We start from the raw sequence: 16,192 nt of genomic DNA, 5'->3' as shown, positions 1-16,192 counted from the left end.
AATTTGAAACATTTGCATCCCAATGTGAATGATCTGATAGTTCCCTGAAATTCAAAAGTCCTCTGAAGCTTTATTTCAAATCCATCACTATCAGTGGATTCTAAGAAGACACTAGTTAGAAAAAAGACAGATATAAAAAAACCTTCACTGTCCAAGTGGCTAAAGATTTTGTACCCATTTGTAGGTAACTCAGAGGAAGGGGATCCATGCAGCAAAGGAAGAAAAGGAGGGAATTATGTTATGAACCAAGGTGGACACTATGGAAGTTCTGCTAGAACCGAGCTAACTGATTTTCATTTGGATAACTATCTAAATAAGAAGCATAAGGCTAATTGGAAAATGATTATTCAGCACAGGATAAATCTTAGTGAAGACAATGAGTAGGTTGATTAGTGAGCTGAGACAAATTAGAAGTATTAACCTGCTGCAGTTTGTTGTGATTCCTGAAATGAGTATGAAATGTGAAATATGCAACTGGAAGTATTTTAGAAATTTGTGTGTAGAATTGCATCTGCAAAAATGAAAATGAGTATTAAATAGTTTTATTTTGTTGGCTGATGGTAGGAGAAGTAAAACAAAAGGAAAAAAGCTTTCATTTAGGGAAGAATCATGGATATGGTCAGGGATCAGAGGGTACATAATTACAATCATTTTTATCAGCCTCTGATATATGCCTCATTCTGTGTTCAGTCCTGCACAGAGAACCTTGATTTTGTGTCAGCCTTTCATCCTACCTATCCAGGGAACATACCTGCAATTCCAGCTCTCCTTGCATTCTTCTTCTGCCTGAGATGGCTCTCACTTACTGCCTTACTTCGGTGACTTGGATATTTTCCTTACCACTGGTGTTTCTCCATAGCCCAACTCCCTCACTAGCGAATTGCTGCTACCCTGAGAGCTGGACCCCCATTTTTCAATGACTCGGGGATCTAAAAATCTAATCAAACTGTTTCTGTTCCCTGTCTGTCAGAGCTACCAAGACCCATTTTCCACTTGAAAGGGTAAACAGATATCCATTCCTACCAACAGCGTTTGTACTGACAGCAAGGGAGAATCATGAGCCTGTGACTACAAACCCTGTAACTTGACTAAGGAAGTTCAGCAGACTTTAGCATGACTATTGACTTAAATTCTGAAGCCGTTTTTCAAATTATTTTCTGTTGTGTGTATGCATCTTGCCAATACTTTTCTGTGCACTTATGTTTTAATATTTTGAATACTTTTAATATATTTGTAGTTCTATAAGTAGGATACATTTTAAAATGATTTTGCAGAGTAATATCTTATGATATGAAGAATATAGACTCTGCCAGATCATTAAGTAAATTAAAGCAGTAGGTAAGGGAACTGGTTAGGCAGAATGTTGATTTGTGGAAAGAAATATTATGGCTGACACAGAAATCTGTATAGAAATTAGAGCCATAAAATGGTAAGTTGATTCTAGGATGCTACAGAGAGAGTTTACATCTCTAGGGTAGTTAAAATAAAATAACACAGAATCAGCAAATGTTTTTATACATTGGAGAATCCTATAATAAGGCAGGATATTTGATCCTGGCAGATTTTTAATTACTCAGATGTTGATTTGGATGCCACTCAATAGAAAAATGAAGAGGAGGAACACATTTTGAGAGGTATTTCAGGATTGCTTTCTTCCACGGCTTATTGAAGCATTCAGATGGTTAGAGGCTATTTTGGACCAAGTCCTAGAAAATATACCAAGTATGATTAATAGGACTGAAGCAAAGAAACACCCAGGACATTACAATATCATTAGTTCAAAATATTCTTGGGGGCTGGTGGAAGTAAAGTGAACATTCTGGACTGCAGGAAAGCTGACTTTGAGGAAACATGAAATGCTGTAACAGGTTTTGGTTAGTATTTTATTGGTCAAGATTTTATTATGCAGAGGAATTCTAGTGGAGACTCTAGGAAGTGTTTTAGAAACAGTTGGCGAAGTAATTAAAATCCATCCTGGTTCAGTCTAGAGGGAAAAGAGGCAACAGATGCAAGTTTGTTTAAGTGGCAATGTAAAAATAATTATAAACAGAAGGCTTCTTTAAAAATATATAGAAAAAGTAGTAAGGAGTGGATTGGGAAATCTCTAAAAAGAAGCATAACCAAGTCAAGAACATTATTAGTAGCACTGAATGTCAAATTGTAAAGGGTATTTCAACTAACAAAGGATTCTGCTGCTGTGTTTACAATAAAGGAAAAATAAAATGGGAAAGCAGTCTACTTAATAGGGAGACTGGGGAACTAAAAAAAAGTCTAATAAAATAACAGATTTAAAGAAGAGGCTGGAGATGGCAAGCTGCTCGGGGCAAGGGTTATGTTTCCTAATTAAATCAGTTATCAACACTTAACGTTGCATTTAACACATTCAGAGCTCTGCACTACCTGGTAACAGATGCAGGGGAGTAATCCCAGAACCATTTTACAGATAAAGAAGCAGAGGCAGAGATGAGCTGAGGCTGCTGCAGAACAAATTGGCAGCACTGGTGAAACTAAAAGTCTTTTTGATTGTCAGTTCCCTGCCTCTCTGGTCCCATTCTTATTACATTGCCAAATCTGATTATAGGTGGGGGGTGCTGACAAAATAACTCAGCAAAACAAAAGAACAGGAAGAAAATTAATTCTCCAGTTTTACAAACCTTTCCACCATGGCAGACACCTTTCACAGCTGGAATGAAGCCAGTCATGGCGCAGGTTTCCACTCAACTGGAACAGTGTTCAGGAGGACGTCTGGAGTTCCTGTAGGACCTGGGAACATGTGGAATAGTTTGGGACATCTGAGAAGGCAGGGAGCTGCTCACGCTTGCCAGGTCAGAGACCATATGTGTGTTCATGTCATAAGGAGCCCAACCTGTATGCTTAGGCTGCAAGCAGCCTTCCTTCCTCCCTTCCTCCCCCTCACTTCCCTCCTTCCTTCTCTCCCTCCCTCCCTCCCTTCCTTCCTTCCTTCCTTCCTTCCTTCCTTCCTTCCTTCCTTCTTTCCAACCTTCCTTCTTCCCTCCCTTCTGTGCCTCTACTGCTGCCAGATTTGTCTAGTCCAAGAGAAAAAATATGGATCCCAGCTTGTAAAACACATGTATGACTTAAAATTATCAATGTTTTCTCCAGTTTCAAAGAGACCACTCTTCTGATTGAAGTTGAGAAGAAGTTCATGTTTTTAAAAGATTCAGGGCCGTGGTCTTCATGACATAGACCTGATCATAAAAGAAAATTTCTGGTGTCTTGAAGAAAGAGAAATAACTCGAAGGCAAATAATTCATACGTATGAGAGTTCAAGAAAATGAAGTCAGAAACAGATTAAGTCTTTGGGAAATTACTTTCCAAATTCCTTGATAAGAGCACTAGAAACCTGCAAACATGATGTCATTAGTCTGAGGTAAGTCTGTAACATTAATTATGGAAAAATACTAGCAAAAATGTGTAGGGTCATTGATAGAGCATGCTGTGGTACTTAATTTCTTTAGGGATAAGTAACAAATTTATGAGAGTCTGGTATTGCTTAATCAAATTTTCATTTTTTTCCTCCATTTTTTATCATGTCGTATTGTCTGTATTCAGCATAGAAACAGTTGACAATTTTATTTTTTAATGTAGACCATTTTCACCCTTGACAGTGATCAATTTCATGAAGGAGTTATCTTGGTGAAGGAGGCAAAGATATTCTTACCCTTTTCCCTTGAAGACTGAGACTGTTCCCACCACTTAATGAAGTGATACTTCTAGATGTATGGTTTGGGCTTGTCCCTTCCTCTCTTCTGACTGCAGCAGTGGCAAGGTAGACTGCCCCTCCTGTGAGGCTTAGTATGGCCACAGCTTGTCTCCTCATGTCAGACACTGCTGAAACACATTCCTTCTGGCTTTGACATATTACACATCACTTTTGAGAGCAAGTCTGAGGCTTGCAGGTCAATTCTTTTTCATCAATGGTAGTGCTACTTTTTTGTGTGATGATTTCCTGGTTTTCATGTTGCCCAAATATTTTCTAAAAGATATCAGGGAAAAGGTTACTTGTGAAGGAGCACAATTCTGGGCTGAGACCAACCAAATGGAAGTGTACAAACAAATATGTCAAAATAACTCAGATTTTGAGACAGGTTTTGCTTGTAACCTGCTTTATGTTGTATTTATCTTTTTCTGTTCTTTCATTCTCTTCAGTAAATTTCCTAAAAGCCTGATTATATGGTTTACACTGGACTTGGGTAGGGGATTTCTCTATCCATCAAACAGCAATGTCCCAGTTTCATTAAAAACAAGACAAGTTCCATTTTAGTGTTTTTTTCCTTTCAGCTAAGTTCTTCTAAGTACCTTCTAAGTAACTGCACTTTTCTGAATTTAGCTACATGTTTTTTGAGACACTGCACTCCAGAACTGATAAGATGACCAATGGAATGTAGAAGACCCCATGTTCAGATTTATTGCTATAACAACCAAGAATTCTGATAAGGGGACATATTTGCAAGGAAGGGCAGACAGAACAGGTGACTAAAACTGACCAACTGAGTATTCCATCCCATCCACATCACACACGCTATAAAAGTGGGAGATCACGAGGATCTCACTCTCTTTGACCATGGCCGGCATCTGAAGAGGACCCTGCCTGTCACCCCTGTGATCCAGGGCCTAGATCCAGACCCTGCACCCCTGAATCTGGCTCTGATTTGCTCTGAAGTCCCGCCCAAGACTTCCAGGTGCCTACCCTGCACTACCCCGGGATATTCAAGGTTGGTTTTGTATATTTTCTGTATTTTCTCTATTTATTAGTAGCATTGGTAAAGCCTTTAAAACTTTTTTTTTTTTTTTTTTTTTCCTCCCAGCTTACAAGACCATCTTCCTTATCCTTCTATCAACTTTTTCCTATGCAGAGAGGGTTGGGAGGGATTAACAGAGAGCATGTGCCACGGTTTATTGTCGCCTTGCATTAAACCTTGACAAGCAGAATGGTACTGAGATTTCAGAAGACTTTTGCCTTCACCAGCACTCTCACAGGGTTGTAAAGAACTGAACATAGAGCTGCTCAGCAGGTGTAGAGTCTTCTTGACTGAGGACTGCTACCCCTGCAATAGCAACCTTGGAGCTAAGTGACTGCTGCAGGATTACTGTTTCAGTTAGAAGAAAAATTAATCTGTAAATATTCACTATAGGGTCTGGAAAATCAGACTTATAGACTACTACCAAATTATTTATTAATATAAATATCTTACTCTTTGTTCACTCTACCTGATACTGTGTTCCCTTTCTCTTAAATTGTGGTGGCTCTTTTGCATGCAACATCAGGGTTTGTGCCTCAGGAAGCAATGTGTTTCTGGAACACACCAACAAAATACTGAGGTAATTCTGGAAATACAGGATGATGAGTAAGTCAGTGATTCAACTTGCCAGAGTGATTCATTAGTGTTGGAGTGTGACTTTGCTACTGAGGACTGCACTGAGCAGTAGCTTACTTGTGGAGATCATCATTCCACTTGCTTTGGCAATTTTATGTCCTGAGCTTTCTCCGGCTGTTTGCACACATTGGCTTGTACTTTCTATAGTATGTGGCTCACTGAGAATATGAAAATCCTTTAAAAGTGATAAATAGCTACCTTATGAAGGCTCCATGACCCAGTTAGACACTGCACCTCACCCTGTCGAATTACATCTATTGTCAGTCGATTCTCTCGCTAAAATCCTTTAGTAGTTGTGTTTTAGTCATGAGTATGAATTATTCACCAACACACACTAAACAAAAAGGACTTTTGAACCTAATCAAAAAGCAAGTAAAGAATATCTCTGAGAGATGTAAAAAATGCTTATAATGCTCAATAAGTTGTATTCCCATGTAGTGTCTTCACCTTGAGCCCCACCAAGTAGCATCTTCAGGTTTTGTTAGTATGGACTACCTCTTCCTTCATGAGATGATAAACACTGACCAGCCATAATACTGGTTGTTCTAGCACAGTTTACTACTGATAGCCTATCTGATAATAATAATAAAAAAAAAAAAGAAAAAGGAATGATTTGCAATAGGATCAGAAGCTGCCATGTTACTGGTCCAAACAGATGAAAATCTGAAAATCTCATTTGACGTATTTATTTAGAACGCCAAAATCACTATTTTTTTTATTAGCTCCCAGGAAGTTTGCAACAATTTGTCTTCAGAAAACACCATTATAATGAATGTGGCCTTGATATTCTCTCTTCCACTCAGTTTCTGAAGGTGCCACAAGTAGGCTAAAGTGTATGCTTGTGTGTCTAAGAGGAAATGAATGACAAACAAATAACAACAGCAGTAGCAAGTTGAAGACACAAGTGACAAAAAAGAGGTTTTATTGTTTAACGGTCCTTGAATTCCTGACTGCATGTAATGGCACTGGAAAAGACAAGCAGGCTATAGAGGTATCCCCATAAGGAAACTGGAATTGAAATGCTATTGTTTGCTACACAAGCTACTGGCCAGACTTCAGCTAGTTCAATGTATTTGGTTTCAGTGACCTTTTCATACAAAGAGTATTTCCCTGCTGAAGGTACAGAGCACAACGTGAAGGATAATTCAAAGTGATGCGAAGAAGATATTCTTTATGGTATATAATAAAAATCAGGACTATCCCTGGGCTGCTATATTGTGGATAGTTATATTTATGATCCAGCAGAAGTCCCTGACATGTATGTTTGTGGGGCACTTTTTAGGAGGAAGCAATTTTCTAACTAAATGGAAATTACTCTTACTGGAAATGAATGAAGGGAAAATATAAATGAAACTTCCTTTCTTATTTTTCATTAGATAAAGCATTTCATATAGCTGAACATGGCTAAGCTGGTTTTCCAAAAAGAGGTTCATAAGTTTTAAGCTCCTGACCCAGGGAAGTTGTTAAACACATTGTTTAACTTGAAGCATATGAGTTGCATTTTGAGTTCAGTAGGTTTACTTGAATTTGTATGTGTACTTAAGTGCATGGCTGCACTGGGAGCAAAGCTCTGTGGGGAAGGATTTGTAACTTTCTGTTGTTGATATTACTGCAATGCAAATAGGAAGTAGTAGTAATTATTGTGCTGTTTCACAGTCATTATTAAAATAATACTTTGTGCAGCCTGTTGGCTTTTTTGTTTCAAGAGTATCTTATTGGTAATTTTGGTTATATAATTTTTGCCCTATTCCTTCAAGGTTCTGCCACGATGTTAATAAAATATTTGCTTGCATTTCTTCTTTTGGTCTTAAAGAGCATCTTTTATGTAGCAGTAACTTAGTGGGACAACTAAAGAAGGAGGCATCTAGCAGTAGAAAACAGCGATGGCAAAGAAAGACTAAGACATTTAAAAATAACTCTCAGCTGCTGCCTCAGAATTCATGGTTTGTTAGGGTTGGGTTTTCCCTCCCTGTAAATGGTATTACCTCACATAATATACCTCACGTACACAGAGATGCATGTTGGCATGAGACATCCAGCTAAAATTCACTATCAGATACTCAAAATTAAAAATTAAAAAAAAAAATCTGTAAAGTGAAAGGCTCTCTGTTTTCTGTCTCATACTTGTAATACAGAAGAAGGTTGTAGGGTAACATATGACCTATTAATAGTGTTTCACATGTCCAAGACTAATTAGCCGCGTGGTGCCTGGTCCATACAATTAATCACTTATTGCTCATACGGATGCAATCTGTATCAATTCTGATCTGCACTTGCAGTGGGACCTCTGCCTTTCAGGGTTCAGTCACACATGTATGATGACTACTTGTCTAGAATTTTCTGAGCTACCCTCTTTCAAGAAAATTGATTAAAAAAATGATTAGCCAAAGGGGTATATTTAATGGTAAAATCTACAAGTTAACTCATAGGGTTTTCATAGTAAACCTATTAAAGCTATGTCTTGCAATTACCAACAGTTCAGTGCTTATTTTGTTTCCCTGGGGAACAGCTTAGTGTGAAAAACAGCAATATATTTGACAATAACTTATTTGTTGGCAATTAATAAAACAATTGGCAATTAAATCCAACATGGTAGCAAATTTGCATGGTTGATCCTTCATATGCAAGTGTGGTGCAAGCAGGCATTCTATCTTATGTGCCCCCATGGCTGAGAAGTCAAGTAGAGCAGCAGACATTTTTTGGAAAGGGAAATTTTACTTCATTGTATGAAAATTTAGAATATGTACTTATCTAAATATAACACAAAGGAAGGCTCTTGAAGTAGCTTGCAAATGGAAGGGAGGCAAATTTTTGTCAGGATTGTACACCTGGAAAAAATATTGAGGTGAGGACCATGAGATAAAATTGTGAGCTGCTGACAGTCTTAAAAATTGCCCTAATTGATCATGAGACTGTGAGGCTCATCTAACTGTTGCTAGGACCTTGAAAGGACTGGCACTCAATCCTCTAATTCCATATTACGGAGTGAACCTGCAGTGTTTGTGACCTTGCAAAATCAGTTTGAGCCCAGCTGACTTTTAAAGCCTTAAATCAAGATCCCGTCAGAATGAGATGATTCTTGTAAGAATGATAACACACAGATAAGGCAAAATGAAATCTAGTTGGTTCTTGAAATGACTTGGAAAAACTCTGGCAATGGAAATGTCAATCACATGGCCTTCTGCCAAGGTTAAATCTCAACCTCCCTGTGATTCAAGAGTGTGTACACGTTGGCAATTGTTTCCAACACAAATACTACAGAAAAGCAAGAAATTTCTGTTAGAAACCGGAGTGAGGTAGCTTGAAATAAGCTTTTTAGCTTTACTTGGGAAGTTTGTGTCAGAAAAATTGGAGAAAGTGATTGTTTTGGAGAGTAGCTAGTCTCCAGACATATTGACACTAAACACTTCCCTGCTTGCTCATATATTTGAAATGTAGAGCTAAGTCAGAGGGCTATATCTCCCAGCTAAGACTGGAGGATTTACAAATGCTTTAAAGTGAACCTGTGCATTCAGGGTTCCAGGTAAACTGTCTTTTTCAAATCCTTACCACAAATTCCAAACATAATATTTTCCCCATTGACAATTTCTTCCATATTTCCTCATTACTCTTAATTTAGAAATGCCATCTTTTAAAATGCGGAAACATGAGAACTTCTGATTATTTACAAGGAAAGTATATTAATAGCCTACCATTGTTCTTCACCCCAAGTCTATACAGTATCCTAGTATTTCTAGAACAATGTAATCTGTCACTTGTTTCTAAATGTGTTTCTTCTTCATGTTCCTGGCCATAGCTGGAATGCTATAACTAAAAGCACCTTGCTCCCAAATGAAATTAAATTACAGTGCAGAAAACATTTCTGGCTGGACTCCAAAGTTAATTTCATTGAAGTGTGGCATTGCCTTTCATTACAAGTAAAAGCAGAGAGGAACCTAAGACTCATTCTGACACTGTGGCAGCTAGTTACAAAACACTTATTTATCTTTATGAGGTAAAAAGGATAGGTAATAGAAGTAAGCAATGTGTTTATTGAGAACTTTAAAATTCCTGTTCCGGAGGTGGATTTGATAGTAGATATATTTTCACACTTAGTAGGGAATAAATTTTATATTACAAAGAAACTTGTCAACACAGATGATCCAGGTTTATGTTATCTTCCCTTGCAGCTCTTTACAGAGCCCATTACACGTACCATCATACTCTGTAATTCTGAAGCTCAGAGAGGTGTCTTAGTTCCTAACAAGGGTATTTGTTTTTACCAACCAGGATCCTCTCAACACTGCAGATCCAGATTCCCCACCATAACCCACCATTCTGTGTCTTCCCTGCCACTCCTGCCACTCCTTTGCCACACACCTTTTAATCTTTACAATAGTCATACAAATGGAGTGCTTAAATTATTTGAGCCTCTCCTGGGGAACAGCTGGCTGGCATGGATCTTCATTGTTCCCTCTCATACCTCAGCCAGGCATGTCACAGACAGAACACCTTCCTAGAAATACCCTTCTCTCCCATTTCCTTCCTTCCTCCCCTGTAATTTCATGCTGATGCACTATAGAGTACATTTCCCAGTGAATGCTTTTAAACCTTTTTCTCCTCTGTTTCCTCTTCTTTGCTAAATCTGTTCTAACCAGATCAAATCTGATAGGTAGCTGATGTTATAGAAGAAACTCTGTTGGAGTTTTCTGAGAGGCAGGATGCAGAGCAGATCTGCACAAAAATAGAAAATCTGCAAGGCAGTTTTGCTGGGTTCAAAATAATTTTGTCTTTTTAAGTATCTCTACAAAGAATTCTGTTAGGCCTTTTGATCTGGGATGAGAAGTAACAGAGACAGCGACTTTGCTCTCTTTAGGAATGCTTGATAGAGACTTCTCCACAAAACACTCTTTATGTTTTGTTTTTCTAGGTAACTATACACTGTTGTGTTTGATGTTACCCTGTCACTCACAGCAGGTAAGTTTGTAATTTGTTTTCCAGAATTTGGACTATGTGCTAAGCCTTCTGGAATAAAGAATGAAAGCAAAAGATTATTGATATGCCTTGAAATTGAGCCTTTCAGTTTTGAGAATAATACTTCCACCACTGTCATGGAACAGGAGTGAAATCTATTTTAGAAGGTTAATTCTTTGTTTCACAGCATTCATGCAAACCCTTGTTCCAGTTGGGATGTATTTGAAAAAAACATAATATGCATTAAAAACGAAAACAAAACAAAACAGCACAGCAGACTCAAAAGTACATCACAGACAGAAAAAAAAAAACCCACCTGATTTGCTCAAAAGGTGGGTGAATCCTAGAAAAAAAGAGCAAAGTTTTACGAAAACAAACCGATATATCTCACAGCCTTCTCATCCTTGGAAGGACTGTATGCTTATGTCTGTGTGAGTTAACTGTGAACAGGAGGGTTCCCGGGCATGGATTCCAACTTTTGGAGAATGATACAAGTCTTTGCCTATAAAAAGCTTCATCCCTCACATGCTGGCTACATGCAAGTTGCCTACCAGTATCAGATCTGGAAGGACCTAGTTCCTTGGCTGTACCTAAGAACTGCTTGTAAACAATAAGGGGAGCATTGGCTAAAGGTGAGCTGGCTCTGCTAACAGTATAACAGTATTAAACACCATATTCCAGTCCCCAAGCAATGCTTTGTTTTGATATATACACGTTTATAAATATAGGCATATGTCCCCTCTGGTTCCAAATAGCAAAGAAAGCCACTGCTTTTATTCATCTGCCACTAAAATACCAGAACTACTCTCTTTACAGGGGAGAGCACTCTCCTCACTAAAACCTTTAGCATTGGACAAAACTAATTTTCTGTATCTAATGTAAAGATAAATACATTGACTATAAAATGAGGATGATTAACATATTGACAGAATTACTCATACATATTATACAAGATCAGAATGAGTCTCCCACAAGTTTTATGGAGAAAAAGCAAGTTTTGAAGTGATATTTTCAGTGTTAGCTTCCTTATCTGTTATCAGATATTGCATGCAATATGTCTGCTGAATTATACTGGTTATTTTATCAACTCTTTGGTCTCTGAAGTATGTGGGATGTGTTAAATGGCCATCAATCATATGATGTTTGTGGTAAGAAGTTCTCATGGCAAGAAGGGTTGTCTGTCTCTGGTTCGGTCATAAAATGTCTTGGCAAGTAGAAGAGGTACATAAAAAACTTTCTGTCTTTCCCTTGCACAACACTATGAGACACTGGCTTGATGGCTGGCATTGTATATCATACATTGTGTATCACACACATTTGCATAGAAGGTGCAAACACCAGGCATGATCTCCAAAGCATTGCTTACCTTTGTTCTGAATATAGGTGCTCTACAGTTTAATATCGGCTGGATTTTCTGGTTGAAAAAATACACTTTTAAAAACATAGAATTAAACTATCAATATATGTTTTGACTGACTATTTTGTGCCCTTTCTGGTTGAATTTGGATCTGTTTAGTGAAAATATGAATTGCAACAGTTATTGAAATGGATATTTTTTCAAACAATATTTCAGTAAGTTAAAAATATTGATAATATGTCAGTTTCAAAAAAAGAGGAACAAAAAAGGAGGATAAAAATGAGAAAATAACTAGACTTCAGTTTCAAATGCTTTGAACTACAATAAAAAGATATTTCTTCTTTAGCACTAGTTCTAAATACTCAAAGCAATGAAACACCCATCAAAACCCCTGGGAATATTCTCTGTAGTTGAATCAATCTTATTCTCAAGTGTCTTCCTGAAATTCAGTGTAAATTATCCTTTTCTTAATATCATTCGATAACTTCTACATTTCTTCAATCTGCTTTTGAAGTATTTGTCATGAAGATTCAAATGCAACCATTACCAGGTCTCTTTTCCAACAATAAAAATGTGTTCCATGCAAATCAAATCTTCCATTAGACCCTGGTTAATGTTGATTCTGTTGACTTTGGATTGGACACTTAAAGACAAGCTATGGATTGATTAAGTGAAGAGGAGGAGTGAAATTCTGTACAAAAATACAATTTCTCATTTTTTTGTTCCTGAAATTTCGGAGAGAAATAATTTGTAAGCTCCTGGGCTGGTGTTCTCAGATAAAGCAGTAACTCATCCTCAAGCAGAGTAAGTACAGTACTATGACTATTTATCAACTACATTGAAGTTGTTTTATTAAAAAACAGGTAAATATGTGTTCTGATGAGGGTCTTAAATCTGAGTAGTGTTTAAATTTTCATGCCATAAGGTTCAAATATCTTAAAGATTGCTATCTATACATATTGTTCCAAGCTCAAAATATTTTGCATCCTGCTTGGAAGTGATCCAATATTAGATCTCAGCCTGACAAAGAATATTTTACCTTGAAGTGTCAAGAACATCATTAAAAAATCTCATGATCCAGGAAGCTGAGTCACAGTGGTCAAATGAGCTTAGAGTAGAAATTCTGGCCAAAAAATACCAATGGGATTTTCTAGAGGTGAAACCCGGGAAACTGATGAGGAGTATAGATTTTCTATTGCCAAGAATAGACATTTCTGGAATGCTCAAGTTTAGAGTCCACTCCTGAAGAAAACAGATAAATACTGGAGAAGGTTTAAATAAGAATAAAGAAAATGGTTAAAGAAAACTAATTGGTTTAAGAGATTCCACGTGATCTATTGAGTTTGGCAAACAGACATTTAACCTCATGTCCATTTTTAGTAAGGAACAAAAGTTTGGTAAAGAACTCCTCAGTCTAAATGAAAAGACCTAAGCAAGATCTCATGACTGGAAGCTATAAAAAATCAAGTGGAAATTCAATTTGAATATAGATGACAATTTATCACTTGGAATACCATGCATTGTTTGGCATTCCCTAACAATGTCTAACAGGAATTTAAGGGACATAACTTTGTTCGTATTTGTCTCTTCAACTGAAAGTAGAAATCAATACAGTCCACTGCATTGATTTGCAGATAGATGTGATCCCAGATCTTTAATTAGAAAGCTTTGAACATCTAATACTGAGCAAAATTTGTGTGGTTGCTGTATTTTAAAGCAAAAGCAAAGTAGAAAATGGATGGAAAACTGAAACACAATGTGTTTCCCTGTTCAGCTTTTTTAACATGAGATTTATCCTGGTAGGGCAATTTTTTACCTTTCAGCTTTTCATAGGAGTGGTTTGTGGTATTTTTAAAACTTTACCTCTCTCCCTTTCTTTCCATCCCCCTCTCACTCTTTATCTTTTCTTTTTTTTTTTTTAAACCACAAAAATGATTAACTACTTCTTTCTACTCAGCAGAAAAATGTGCCTTTAGCATTTTATAGAATGATTGCAACAGAAGTGTTCAAGGGAATGTGAGTAAATAATGACAGTCCACAGGCACAAGTGATGCTATGCTTAAGCTTCAAACACTAGAGTGTATCACTCTGATGATGAAGACATATAGAAATATTGATACATATATAGAGAGATATACTGCGATGCACTTACAGTTTGTTTTCAAATGTACCTCAACTGCTTCAGGAAATCAAAATGTAGTGGTTACTCAAAAGAAAAATGAAAAGTCTCCATACAATTTATATTGCATATGAAGCAAATGCCATTATGAAAACTTCATTAATATGTAAATTGCAACATTTTGATTAGCACTTGCAGACCCTTTTTGTTAAGAAAAGAGACGGAAGGAGCTAACCAGATTGCAATAATTTACATAATAACTCAGTGGTGGCAATGACACCAAGAAGAGAACCTAGGGATGGTTATAACATCTTTTTTAACAGCTTAACACATTATTGAAACACATTATACAAGAGGAAGTAAAATACTTTTCTTTAAACTGAAAAACTATTTAGAGGAGTAGTGGGATATGTTAAAGATATGCTGGAGATTGTTTTAAAGTAATAGGATATACATTTTCTTGATAAAGGAATACAAATATTTTGGGTCATTACACAGTGGTCTGAAGCCAAATTAAGAGTAGCCTTTGTAACTTTTTCTATTATGTGTTTCTCTACAGTGATTTTGCAGTGTACCAGATCCTATTCTTTTGGAAAACAATGAAAATTTGTCCATTGACTTTAATAGCCTCAAGATTTATTTCTGTACTCTCAGTTTTCAAACCGGAGTATGTCAGTAGGACATGTAAATTTCTCACCAGTCACAGTGTCAGAACTGTATGAGATGGCATTTCAATTTCTAAACTCTGATACACACATCCAGATATGTGATTTTCCAGCAAGATCTATCAGTGGGATTTATAGGTATACTAGATTTTGAGTGGCTTGAGCAATATAAGAAAGCTAGTCTGTTACGGTTTTGCTTATGAGTTATACTTCAAATATTCAGATCAATAGGTTAATGAAGTTTCTGATTAAGTATCAGCATTTTACTACTGGTCATTTGAAACATGTTCCGACTTTCGGACATCCTAAAGGGATCTCAATAGCAGTTACGTTTGCTTGGCTCTCTGGGACACTGACTGTCAAGAGACAGTGGAGCACCTACAGATGGCTTGCAACAGCAGGGCTTTTCTTCATGGTAACCCAGAAGATAGCTAGTAACAGAAGAAAAAGGAAGAAAATAGTGGGGATTCTGAGGACTTTCATACACTCTCCAAAGTTCAGAGACCTCAGGGCAAAACAGGAAAAAGAAAAGAAGATATCTGAGAAGCAAAGTTCAACAGCTCTGCTTGGTGCCACTTGAAAGTATATTACAGGCACCATACTAGATTTATCAGAAAAAATAACCATCGTCTTTTAAAATTAGTGAGCTAGGTGGCATATTGTGTTTGTTACAGTTTCATAGGGATATTTTTTCGCCCAGCTGATTTCTATAGAAAAGGCTTCATCATGATGTAACTAAAGCAAATATTAGTCTAAGAGTTATGAGTAACAATGCAGCTTTTTGCCATTAAAAGGATATTCTGTTACACTGGGAAAAGAGTTTCTGTGAAGCAGTATGCCCACAGGGAACTTCATAATAGGAATGGATGAACCTGTAGAGATTTTTTATTTGGCTTTGTTAAATCTTTAAAACATTTATAGATATTTTTAATGTTTTAGAGTCCATTGTAAAAAGTATGGAACTTTTGTTGAACTTTTTCAAGGTATTCAGGATATAGTTAAAAAAATACCCAAAATAACTGGTTATGCTTATATCAAGGACTGGGCTTTCAGCTGGTGATAATCAGCCTTGCTCCATTGAATTCAATAACCTTAAACTGACCGTCTGGTGTTGCAGGCATCTGCAGGAAGAAGTCTATCACAAAAGCATCACCCTAGGTCTAACTAATGAAAAATTTTTTGAGTTTATGTGATATGACTGATTTGCAACAGATAAGTATTTGTCATATAGGATGCATGTGAGTCAGTACTCATGAATTACCTAAAAAAAATCCTAAATGGAATTACTAGGTATTATCAGCGTTTGAGGACAAGTAAATTTTAACTTGTCTGTGTATCGTTAGTGTTTATGAGATGAACTCCTAACCAGATTAGTGGATTCTTTTCAATGAGTAACCCTATCACTTTTCGGTTTTTGAGCATGTTAATAAGCAGGTAGCATTTTTAGCCCCCTTAACAGTTACTAACTGTTATATAACAAACAAGTCTTGGTAATTGGCACTTGATCAGTGTGTTTACAGAAAAAAACAGCACCAACTTCTCTGTTGTACCTCCTTAAAAGCAACAGTTCGTAAAAAGATGAGTGTCTGAAGTCAAACAGTAGCTGGTGACACAGAGTGCCTGGTACCCTCCCCTCTCAGGTGGGAGTTGTCCAGACCTTTTAGCTGTCTGGGCCAGAGTCTCTGGTTTGCCTGAACTG

General features: G+C 37.0%; 1 long non-coding RNA gene across 1 annotated transcript in view; it reads right to left on the bottom strand.

The window, feature by feature from the left end:
* Positions 1 to 2,176: 2,176 nt before the first annotated feature.
* The window catches only part of LOC135579578 (uncharacterized), a 177,678-nt gene continuing 163,662 nt past the window's right edge, over positions 2,177 to 16,192 (bottom strand). Inside the window, exon 3 of the long non-coding RNA XR_010472976.1 lies at positions 2,177 to 2,763. This is a non-coding gene — a long non-coding RNA (uncharacterized LOC135579578). The remainder of the gene's footprint in view (positions 2,764 to 16,192) is intronic.

Source organism: Columba livia, chromosome 1 (genome assembly GCF_036013475.1).
Source record: "Columba livia isolate bColLiv1 breed racing homer chromosome 1, bColLiv1.pat.W.v2, whole genome shotgun sequence".
In the NCBI taxonomy this organism is placed as follows: Eukaryota; Metazoa; Chordata; class Aves; order Columbiformes; family Columbidae; genus Columba; species Columba livia.
Note: the sequence above shows the minus strand (reverse complement) of the source record. Positions and strands in the feature narration are given on the sequence as shown.